The sequence below is a fragment of the Elephas maximus genome, chromosome 18, assembly GCF_024166365.1.
Source record: "Elephas maximus indicus isolate mEleMax1 chromosome 18, mEleMax1 primary haplotype, whole genome shotgun sequence".
NCBI classification, from domain to species: Eukaryota; Metazoa; Chordata; class Mammalia; order Proboscidea; family Elephantidae; genus Elephas; species Elephas maximus.
In genome coordinates this window covers 51789512-51802717 of record NC_064836.1, presented here as the reverse complement: position 1 = coordinate 51802717, position 13206 = coordinate 51789512, and positions in this window count along the sequence as shown.

The window sequence follows — 13206 nt, the reverse complement described above, 5'->3', positions numbered from 1 at the left end:
AATTCTTTGACCTCAAGTGCATTCGATTTGTGTATTGCCTGACGTTATTGTTCTTAGCTGCCATCTGGTCAGCCCAACTCCTGGCTACCCAATGCACAACAGAACAAAATGATGCCAGGTCCTCCATCAACCCTATAATTGGTTGCGAATCAGGTCATTATTATCCATAGGGTTTTCATTGTCGGATTTTCAGAAGTAGATTGGCAGGTCTTTCTTTCTATTCCATCTTAGTTTGGGAGATCCACTGAAGCCTCTTCAGCACCATATCAACACATAGGCCTCCACCGACAGATGGGTAGTGGCTGGGCATGAAGTGCATTGGCTCGGAATTGAACCTGGGTCTCCCCATGGAAGTCAAGAATTCTATGACTGAGACACCAATGCCTTGTGTGTATTACCTATATATTACTTATATTTTTGAAATGTATTTTATGTACTGGAGAGTATTATTTATTACTGTTGATATCATCAGTAATAATTATAATATAGTGCTGGTAATTTTTATGGAACTGTACATTTGCGTCAAGCTATAATTACTTATGAAAAATTAAAAACAAAGAAGAGAATATTTAGATAAGATATAAGTAAGAGAAAAAGAATAATAAAAACTGAACACCCATGTTCTTGCCCACCAGACTAAGAGACAGAACATCACTTTGAATGCTTCGATTTCCATCTTCCCTAGCAACTTACTCCCACCCTAGAAACACTACCACAAATTGTTTTTACCCTTACCTTACTTTTTATAAATGAATAATTTACCATATGTGTTTGTGTATATGAGAAAAGATTCAGTTTTATGTAGTTTTGAACATTATATGAATGTAATTATAGCATACATGTACACATATGCACATAGTCTGGGATTGTTTTTCCTAATTCAAAGTACATTTTTGAAATTCATTCATGTTAATTTAAAAATCTACAGTTCATTCATTTATATTTGGCAGAATATCTCATTGTATGTATATAACAAAATTCATTTATCTATTCTTTTCTAAGGAGCCCTGGTGCTGCAGTGGTTGAAAGCTTGGCTGCAAACTAAAAGGTCAGCAGTTAGAACCCACCAGCCATTCCTTGGAATCCGATGGGGCAGTTTTACGCTGGGTTTCTGAGTCAGAATCAACTCCACAGCAATGGGTTTTGTTTTGTTTGATTTGGTTTGGTTGATTCTCTTCTAAATGCTTGTTAGGGTAGTTTGCAGAGTTCTCTATTAAAAAAAAAAAAAAGCTGTTAGGTGTATTCTTGTGCATTTCCCTAGGTTCACATGTGCAAATACATCCTTGGAATGTATAATTAGGAGAACTGATGAATGATAGAATTTTTTTATCTTCTACTTTTTTATATAATTCAGTTTTTTATTACAAAATATTTGTACAAATTTTAACTCCCACTAAAAGAGTGTAAGTATTCTTATTGCTTCCCATCCTTGAAAGCATTTGATTTTGTCAGATTAATAAATTTTTGTCAATCTGGATGGGGAATGGTATCTCATTATGTTTTTAATTTACATTTAATTTGCATTGCTCTGAGGGGCTGTCAAGCAGGAACTGAAGACTTGTAGGAGATGCAGCAGCTGTAGAAGATGGTTCCAAATGTAGAAAAAGAAGGGAAAACCCAGCTTCTTCTCCTCTCACAGTCCTTAGTCTTCTACCAGTGCCTCCCACTGAAAAAAATCCTCCCTGGAAATCTGAGGTTAAGGAAGCCTGGGAAGGAATTACTTGAAATACACACCGTGGCAGAAAAGGGCAAAAAAGGAATCTGAAATCAAATAGACAAATGACTAGCACAGCTATACATGCGATAGACTGTATTTAACTTTGTATTGACTCTCTCTTCTATGAGATTATAAGCTCCATAAAGGGAGGTATTTTGTCTATTTTGTTTCCATTGCTTAGAAGAGTCCCTGGTACATAAGAAGTGGTCAATAAGTACTGAATGAATGAAAGAGCGGGGCAGGCAAGATTCACACAGGTTATAGCTTTCAACATATTTAAATATTATTTAATAATTGAGTTATTTTTATAACAATAATTTTAGAGAAAATTCAAATGAGCCAGGAAATGATTAATTTCAGTCATTCTAACTTCTTTTATGTAAAATCTTCCTTTGAAAATTAAAGGAAGTATTACTCAGTAATGCAACAGCAAACTTGACCTTAAAAGGCCAGAAGCTAAGAATTCCCATGACAAGCGAAAGCTGGTCAAGAAAACAATCGTATCTTCATTCTCTACCAGAGCCTCAAATGGATATTCAGAGTAGGCGGAAATGATCTCTATAAAGTCCCTGTGCTTCTGAATAATTTTTCAAGATGTAATAATATTTTTAAACTCATCTTTCTCCTGGACTGTATTAGAGATATCAGTAATCATTCAGTCATACCTTACCTCCATGCAGTGCCAGATTAAGGCGTGTGAGGGCCCTGAACACTGATAATCTGTGGCGCCCTCTCCTCTGCTTACTCACGCATTCGAACGGGATATGTGAGTTATATATATACACGTATGTGTGTGTGGATGTGTCTTAGCCATGATGTACCTTCTTTTTAAATGTGACTGTAGTATTAGCAATTGAAGGCAAAGTGGTTTATGCCGTTTTAGCAGAATGAGATGGAGTGGATTATACAATTTTTGCGGATGCGGGGTACTAAAATATTTACTATATGCCACATTTTCTACAAAAAGAATATTTCACATATCTTACAACAAAGAAAATGAGTCAGTGAATTTGGCTTCAACAATCAATATAAAATTCTGTCGATCTCCCACAACGAAAAACTGACTTTTACCAGTTTTGCTTTTAATAGTTCATACTTCAATCTTGATGCTTGCTTAGTAATAAATGCTGCAATTATAAATCAGCAAATGAAAAGATGCCATAAAAGAAAACTTAATGATCAGAAAACAAATATCACAACAAATTATTTTTAGATAGATCTCTCATCTCTAACATGTAAAAATTAAGAATATTTTTCTATTCTTTATCCTTACAAATTCTTCAATGATTTCATCATAATTAAGCTACCAAACAATACCTATTTCCAAACACAATAAGGATAATGAATCTAGTCTTTCTGCAATTATTGTTGTACTCCGAAAGTTTTTTTGAGTCTCTTTGGAGATGAAATGGGCATTTGGTTGTACAGTTTATGATCATTAAAGTTAGGAATATGTGTAAAGCAGTTTCAACATTGGGAGACACTCGTTGTATTTTATCTTCTGTTATGGAATCATACATGTCTACATGAGTAAAATCTGTCTTGCCTGAATCTGCAAACTTAGTTCTCATGTAGGAATGAAACCGTCAGTCTTCTCCATAAAGGTCTGCATTTAAGTCACTGGCATAAACTTGCACTGATTTCTTGGATGTCTTCATACATTCTTCAACAGGTATACTTACATTGTTTAAAAAGAAAAATTTTATTTGAAAGAACTTCATGTATTTTTGCCCTTCTTTGCAGGTAAGATTCAAGTATATCAATGATGGTGTAGTATGTTATATGAAATTGATCTCCAGTACTCAATACTTCTGGACCACTTCCATCATTTACTTGTTTCTTTCTAATGTTTTTGTGAATTTGAATTTTGTTCTTCATATTTCTCCCACACTGTCCAGGACCCTCTGTTTTGATGCCTCTCAGTGCAGTCTGTGGTAGCTGGGCACCATCTAGTTTTTCTGGGCTCAGGTTGGTGGAGGCTGTCGTACTTGTGGTCCATAGTCCCTTGAACTATTATTTCCCTTGTGTCTTTTGTTTTCTTCATTCTCCTTTGCTCTGGAGAGGATAGGACCAGTAGGTATATCTTAGATGGCTGCTTGAAAACTTTTAAGACCCCAGAAGCTACTTACCAAAGTAAGACATAGCATATTTTCTTTATGAACAATGTTATGCCAGTTGAACCACATGTCCCCTGAGACCATGGTCCCCAACCCTCAGTGCAGTAACTCTGTCCCACAGGGTGTTTAGATGTGTCTAAGAAACTTCTATAACTTTACCTCGGTCATTTTGCACTGACTTCCCCTATATTTTGTACTGTCTTTCCCTTCACCAAAGTTACCACTGATAAATTATCTAGTTTGTGATTTTCCCTGCCCCATAACCATCAAAGAATTTTTTTTTCTGTCTTTAAACCTTTTCTCGAGTTCTTATAATAGTGGTCTCATACAATATTTGTCTTTTTGTGACTGACTAATTTCACTCAGCATGGTGCCCTCCAGATTCATCCATGTTGTGAGATGTTTGGTGGATTCATCATTGTTCTTTATCAGTATGTAGTATCCACTTGTGTGTATGTATCATAATTTTTTTTTATCCATTCATCTGTGGATGGACACTTACGTTGTTTATATCTTTTTGCTATTGTGAATAATGCTGCAATGAACATGAGTGTGCATATGTCTATTAGTGTGATGGTTCTTAATTCTCTAGGATATAGTCATAGGAATGGGATTGCTGGATTGTACGGTATTTTTATTTCTAGCTTTTTAAGAAACTGTCATATCATTTTCATGGTGGTTGTACCATTTTACATTCCCACCGTCAGTGTATAAGAGTTCTAATCTCCCTGCAACCTATCCAATATTTGTTATTTTCCATTTTTTGTTTGTTTGTTTGTTTTTGGATTAGTGCCAGTAATGCTGGGGTGAGATGGTATCTCATTGTAGTTTTGATTTGCATTTTTCTAATGGCTAGCGATTGAGAGCATTTCCTCAACTGTCTGCTAGCTGCCTGAGTATCTTCTTTGTTGAAGTGTCTGTTCATATCTTTGGCCCATTTTTTAATTGGGTTATCTGTCTTTTTGTTGTTGAGGTATTGAAGTACTCTATAGATTTTAGAGGTTAGAACCTTGTTGGATATGTCAAAGTCAAAAATTTTTTTTCCCAATCTATAGGTTCTCTTTTTACTCTTCCGGTGAAGTCTTTTGATGAGCATAAGAGTTTAATTTTTAGGAGATCCTAGTTATCTAGTTTATCTTCTGGTGCTTGTGCGTTGTTTATATCCTATTTATTCCATGTATCAGAGCCCCTACCAATGTTATTATTTTTTCTTCCATGATCTTTATAGCTTTAGGTTTCATACTTACGTCTTTGATCCAGTTTGAATTAGTTTTTGTGTATGGTACAAGGTATGGGTCCTGTTTCTTTTTTTTTTGCAGGTGGACATCCAGTTTTGCCAGCACCATTTGTTAAAGAGACTGTCTTTTCCCCATTTAGTAGACTTTGGGCCTTTGTCAAAAATCAGCCAGCCTTAGGTAGATGGATTTACCTCTGGATTCTCAGTTCTGTTCCATTGGTCAGTGTGTCTGTTGTATAAGTACCAGGCTGTATAGTAGGCTCTGAGGTCAGATATTGTGAAGCCTCCTACTTTGTTCTTTTTCTTCAATAATGCTTTATTTAACTGGGGCATATTTAATTTCCATATAAAGTTGACGATTAGTTTTTCCACCACGTTAAAGAATGCTGTCAGTATTTGGATTGGGATTGCATTATATTTGTATATCTCTTTGGGTAAAATTGACATTTTCATGATGTTGAGTCTTCCTATCCATGAGCATGTGATTTTTTTGATTTATATAACCCTTTTGAGGTTTTTTGCAATAGTATTTTGAGGTTTTCTTTGCATAAGATGTTTATATCCCAGGTTAGATTTATTCATAAGTTTTTCTTTTTTTTTTTTAGAGTCTATTATAAATGGTATTGTTTTCCTGATTTCCTTTTTGTAGTTCTCTTTATTGGTGTTTAGTATCCTACTGATTTCTGCATGTTGATCTTGTATCCGGCTAATCTGCTGAATCTTTCTATTAGGTCCAGTAGTTTTCTTGTATAATCTGTAGGGTTGTTAGTGATGTTTTCAGCTTCTCTTTTGGTAACTCCTTTTTTGTGTCTGGTCTTCAGCTATATTTTCTAAGGCATCTAGAATCTGCGTGTTTGCTTCCAGGATTGCACTTGTTGCTATAGCATGTGCTTCCCAATGTGTATTAGAAAGGCATTTAAATACTAGATTATTGCCTAAATATGTTTTAAGAACTGTACATCGGTGAGTAAAAAAAAAAAAAAAAAATTGCCATCGAGTAAAGGCAGCAAAAAAAGTATAAAGTAACTGAACAGTAACAACAACAAAAAAAATTCAACTGCTTTGGGACAACTATCTACTGTGGTATGCCCTACAAGATTAAGTGAATGTGAAGCACAGGTATGAAAATGGCATATTCATTATGTTATAAAATTTTCTATTGCATGCCTTTATAACACCCTGACCTATTGGCAGCATTGTCATAGGACTGGTCTCTGAAATTAGAAAAATAAATATTTGCAAACTTCACTTAAGTAATGAAGTACTTGATTTGTAATTTCTTCACTACTATAATGAGTTTTTAATCTAAGAAATGTGATAAATCACTCAACAGGTTTTCCATCTGTTGTAAATACATATATTAAAAGAATACTTGCCTGATCTGTATGAAAAAGACCAGGAGTGGAATCTACAGACAAAGTGAAATACTGAGCTATACTTATTACATTGAAAGTAGTTGATTGAACTTTATCACTTAATAAGTTAATTTTTACATGTTGTTTTAGACATGTATGGTTGGTTGACCTTTCCTGTGTTGCCATATTTTGAGATGTGACCTGCTAAAAATAGATCAAAATGAACATGTTCAAGTAAACCCTCAAAATTTTCATTTCATGGTGACCCAAATGTGTCATTTCTTCCTTGAAAAGAAAGTCCGCATTCAGCATTTGTTATAATGACAGCACAGTGCATTGCAAAACAACTTTCTAATACTGACGTTCTTCATTAATTTCTATTTGCAGTCCAGGAGTTAAGCCAAAATCATGTCTTTGATTTAAATATGACAATATACAATCTCTAAATTGAACTGTTTTCATGTTTATCAATCATATTTGAGTTGTGCCATTTGTTCAAGCCATCTGTATCCAATCACGAATTAAAGGATTTATGAACGAATACAAAAAAAAAAATATACAGAGCCTACTGTAACCACTCCCTCTTATAATTTTCACCATTAGCTTTGCACCACTGAAATATATTCTTACTACAGAAGCTTGTTTGTTTACCATCCAGAAATTTTAGACACAAATTTTCAAATAGTCTACTGTGATGTTGACAATAACTTGGCCCTCTTTCAATTCAATATTTTACATCATTAGAAGAAAAATTATTGGACAAGGATCTCTTTTTCTGTTATTTATGGGGTCTGAAGATCAACAATTTCAGATTCTAAAATAGTTTCACTTTTTACAAACAAATTCTATTACATTCATATTGCTCTTAGTAATTTCAGAACTAAAGGTACTAGTACAATAATTTGTACCCATTAAACTTGAGCATTCAATGGAATGAGTCTCATCTGATTCATTAAGTTTTAAAAAGGAGGTTAATTTTGGAATTGTCTTTAGGAATTCACAAATCATTTTCTTTATATCTTCTGTGAGCTTTCGCTTTTGTGCTCAAGTTCGTTGTTGCTGTTTCATTTTACCCGAATATAAAATTCTACCACTATTTAAATTTTTCTTCTAATGTAGCAAATAAATTAGAATAATAGAAAATAAATAAAATTTATAAAACAACAAATATTTATAAAATAAAATTTACATTAGAATTTGGACATCAAAACAAAAATTTATAATTGAAAACTAGTAAATAATAAAAAATTGATTTGGAACATGGAATTTTGTTCTTCAGGTCTGAGACAGACAAAAGAAATAGTACTTACAAGACCAAACTAAAATCCATTGCCAACGAGTTGATTCTGACTCATAGTGACCCTACAGGATGGAGTAGAACACCCCCATAGAGTTTCCAAGGAGCACCTGGTGGATTTGAACTGTTGACCTTTTCGTTAGCAGCCATAGTACTTAACCACTACACAACCAGGGTTTCCACTTACAAGGCAATTGGAAATACTTTGATTCTTTTGTCATACTATGTTTGTTGACAGGCCCGTCCCAGATACCCATGAATGTTTTTCGTCTTGAAATAATACTTAAAAACATGCTCACTCACTTTCTGTCCTTTGATGCTACATCTTCACAGTCTATTAGACTACTGTTAATACACAAAGGGGTGAGGGCTATTATAGTGCCTGCTGACACGTTCTTGTGTGGCTGATGAGAGAGAACTGAATGTGAGGTTATACCCAACAGGTCTGAAATGAAAAGGGAAATATAACTGTTATCGTACACAAAATTTACCCAGTGTACAATTTATTTGTGGAATTGTTCAACTCCTGTATTCAGAGATACATACATAATTGATGTAACAATAGCACCGCTTCCCAATGAGCCAGCTTGTTTTGCCAGTGTAACAATCTCAACCAATTTCTTAAGAGGAAGCCAGCCTGAAGGGAAATGGAAAATAAAATACATTTATATAATTTTTATTATAGAAATATTCATTTATTTCCTCAAGGAATTGTCCAATTTTCTTACATAGAGATATGTAAATATTCTGATAAAATATAAATGTAATGTTCTGATAAACACCCTTTTTGCTTTCCTGGAAGATGAATTTAGAAACATATTCAGTGTTGCAAAACAGAAACATACTTTGCATGATAAATATTGAAATTTGTGTCCTCTTTATGTGCATATCTCATTTATTAGCATCTATAGAGTAATATCAAACATCATGTCCTATACAACAGACAATAAACAATGAAAACTCACTTGATACATCAATTAAAACTTTCTGTGTTAGATATAAATACTTCAAGTACATTTGGATGTTTGTTATGTTAGTATTATATGAAATTACTACCCACATTAGTATTATATTAAATGTATGCTAGATTGCATCCTCATTTATGCCAAACATTTCATAGTTAAAGGTACAGATATTATTGTTTACAAAACTTCAGATATAGATCTGCATGTAAATGCTATAACAGTTAAAAAGTAATATGATTGAATTTGTTGCAATGGCTGACTTAGTTGAGTTCCCTCACTTTTTCACAACATCTGGGACAAGAATTCCCATTGGTTGTTCACCAGAACATGGCAAAGAGCGTTGCTGGCCCTCCTGACTGAAGCTGCTGGATCAGCAGATGTGGATGTACAAGATGGTTCTCTCAAAATGGATTAGAGGACTGTTACATATTAATAAAATCCATTCTTGCCCAATAACCATTCATGTTGGATCCAGTTGTATATTGGGTGAATATAGCTAGAATTAGACTCAACAGTCCACCCTCACTTCTTATTTATTAGAAAGAAACAGTATACCCCTAACAGACTTGCTAAGGAGTTTCAGTTACACAGGAGGTGACAATAGGAGATAGATGTCAAGGGAAGAGTTGAAATGTTGAACATTTAAATAGCTTAAACTACTTGTACATGGGTGCCCTAATTACCCTGAGTGAACTTTATTTCAGGGGGGACATTCTCACTAGAGCTGGTATCAATTTTATTTTATGCTCAGCTATTTCCCTTCTACTGCATCTGTGTCCTGTCTGCTTGGCATCAATGGGTCTTTGCTTTGGACAACTGGTGCCTCTGTTTTGTTGATGCCCTAAGCATGTGCTTACCTTGATTACTGGGTAATCCATTCCTGCCTCCATGTTTACTTCTGCCACAGAAAAAAAAAAAAAAAGCACCTAGCCATCCATTGTTATCACAGCTTTCATCCCTGTCCAGTTGTATATATCTAGTCACCAAGCCAAACCCTCTACCTTGACCACAGTTGTTGCTTGTTTTCCCACTGTGTTCTCTAAATTCACTCTCCTCTCTCTTTCATCTTTGTGCCTGGATTGCTTTCTTTTAGTCTACCCATGACTCACTTCTTTTTATCTCTAAGGTATTCTCTTAAATGTCTCCCCCTAAAAGAGTCCTTCTCTGACCATATTAAATCCTGTGACCTTTTTATCTTGCTCATTTGCTTTATTTTTTTTTTCATACCATTTGTCATGGTCTGTGATTATCCTTCATTCTGTTTGCTTTATTATTTATTTTCTCCCTCACCTTGCTAGAACACAAACCTATGAGGGCAGGAAATTTGTAAGTTTGTTTGATGCTATATCCTCAGAGACTAGCATAGTATCTGGCAGCTTCATGAATTTATGAGTCTTACAGGAAGCACCATATTTTTCTCAGATAGATGGATTAGTTTAAAAACAAAAAGAAATGCTATTTTTACTAGTAGGTGACTATCATACTACATTTGTGTGTGGGGGATAAAGCTGGGCAAATGTGTGCCTTCTTGTTGGAGGGAGAGGATAATAAATTTGATCTTGCTTTAGATTTGTTCTTTGTACCGGTCTGTTATTTTCTACGGAATACTGATCATAGCAGAGGTATAGTAGCTTGATGACTATCAAAAAATTAACTGAATCTTGATTGCATTATAAACATTCCAAGTTTCTTCAATATTTTAAGTGTATTATACAATTGTGGCTCTCTTTTTACCCTCCAAGTCATTCTACTCTGGAAATGTCCCAAGTTAGTACACTACTCTTTCAAAGTGCCTTGTCTGGAAATTGACAGTGGTCTAAGTAGTTCAGAGAACAGAATATGAGCTCTACCATGCGGTCCTCCTTGAAGAATATAAATCCCAAGCTTGACGGGAAATTGACGCTGATTCCCTCATGTTTTTAGTACTTAATGGGAAAAAAATACAGATATTGATCTCACCCTTTCCAAAGATCCAACATTTAAATAGATTTAAAGAAGAAAATGTTAGGAATGTTTTCTTACAGATTGTCAAGTATTTCTTATAAGTTGCATTTTATTTATCCACTAAATAATAATGTTTATCATCTAGTAGATAGTTGATCAATTTGCTATATAAATGAGGAATTTTTCAGGTTTATTGGCTTTGAATAGCATTTCAGAATTGAACATGAGATTAAACATGAAATTGAAAAGATGAAATAGGATAGATAAATAAAAAAAAAAATTCATCTCACATTATTTGAAAATTTTGCCATTGTAGATTAGGGTCTGATTTTAGAAGTGAATGATATTCTCAAGCTTTACTTAACCAAATACCAAATTACATAGAAGAGAACTCACAAAGATTAAACCACTTTTTCAACAGTTAGTTAGAACCAGAACAAGAGTAACATTCCAGGTGTTTTGCTTCCAGTCTGTTTCTTCTTCAGTTATACCATGTTGTTTCAGATCCGGGAAGGATGGCTCTACAAACAGAAATTGCAATGATTGTTCAAGAAAGCCTACTACCTGTTTCACTATGAGAAGTTAAATGATGTCGGAAGAGACGTGATATCAGCATCCTATCCTACCATCTATTGAGTGATGCCATACAAGTCACTTAAATTCTTTAGTTAAGAGAGTTTCCTTAAAGCGTGGTGGTAAACACTAAATAAGGTAACAAAAGGATCTAACTTTAAAGCCCTGAAATATTATGAGTTATTTTTAGCAGCCCAGTCTTATGTTACTGCATAACCCATCACCCATTGCTGTCAAGTCAATTCTGACGCATAGTGGCCCTACAGGACAGAGTAGAACTGCCCCATAGAGTTTCCAAGGAGCACCTGGCCGATTCGAACTGCTGACCCTTTGATAAGCAGCCATAAACTTAGCCACCACGCCACCAGAGTTTCCATTTTACTGCATATATAATGTCAAGTAAATCCTTTCATGTTCCTGGATATGAATAAATCTTCACACCCAAAAAAAATTATCAGGTAATTTATACAAAAACTTCTTATTTATTCAACACATCTAGATATGTTATTGGAGATGATCAGTTGCTAGAATTTAGGGTTAATGTTTATAGAATGCATAGATTCCTTCCTTTGGAATCTGCTTCAATACAACAGAATGCAACAAAGTATACAATGTTACTGAAATCATTCTGAAGATATCTTAATACATACGTTGCAGAATCATTCTTATTACTATCAGTTCCTTGGGACAATATGCAAAGAAAATAAGTTCATACGTTAAATCTTTTCACTTTTTTATATTCTAGATAAATTTTAGCTTTATTCTGATTGTAAGATATCTTTAAAATATCACTGAACCAGAGGGACAAAAGTTATTTTTGTTGAGTTTTAAATTGGTTTGGAGTTCAAAGACATACTGTTGCTGTGATTCTTGTACTGCAGAATAACATTTGTTTTAAAATAATAAATTTGAATATCTCTTGTTAAAGGCATACTGGTCTACAAAACAAATACAGGAAATAATGCAGAAACAGAGCCATTGAAGTAAAATATAGAAGTCAGTTTTCTAGTGGTCCTGTTCAGTGTTCTATCAGCTTTTCCTATAAAGAAAAAAATACAAAATCCGGAAGCCAAAGAATTATATGCATTAGAGACTTTTTGTGCTGGCAGGGTAGGAGCTATTAGGTCATAATGTCCATAATTTTGTGAGTATAGGATGGTTTCCTATACCATTACCCTCTTCTTTGTCTGGCCTATATAAGTGACTCAAGCAGAGGGGCTTTTTACTACATCCCTTAGGAAACAAATCCTCAGCCTAATAGACCTAACAAGGCTGACTTTTCTGTGACAGTCACTCAAAAATTTCCTATACTCAATTTCATCCCATTATTCCTGGTTATTTTCTCTTGACTAACCTAAAATTTGCTTCTTCTCCCGTTTTTTTTTTACCCTACCAATGCTTTCAAGTGATTGAATTTCCCATTAGCCTTTTCAAGAAATTAAATGGATACTGTATTTTCATCTCTGTCCATTAATCATTTCATTTATACCCTTAATCATTTTTATTGTCCTTTATGAAGTTCCATTCATTGGCATTTTTCTCACATTGAGAAATCTATATTTCTTCTCTGTATTGCAGGCAATTTTATAAGAAATTTAACTGGCTTTATTTCTGCCTAGTCCAATCTCACCTCACAGAGATGGTTCTTCTATGTTGTCTTCTGTAGCGTCTGCCCAGGTTGCACTTTACTAACTACATAATTAATTATGCACCCTGTTGGGGTTTTTTGTTTTGTTTTGTGTACTTGACTATGCAATTTTCATAAGCTTCCCGATAGGACAATTGCTTTTTCTCATTTTTTTGGCCCATTGTGAACTGCTATGGATACTTAATTTAAAAAACCAAATGGGTTCACTAACTCTGGCGAGGAACTGCTCTTCCATAAATACCAGAAAGGAATATCAAAATGCTAGAGTGGTGGATAGACAAGTGATGTCCATCTCCTTGCAGAATATGCTTCTGTCTTGGCTTTCTAACAGTCTCCATTTTAGAAAGGCTCAG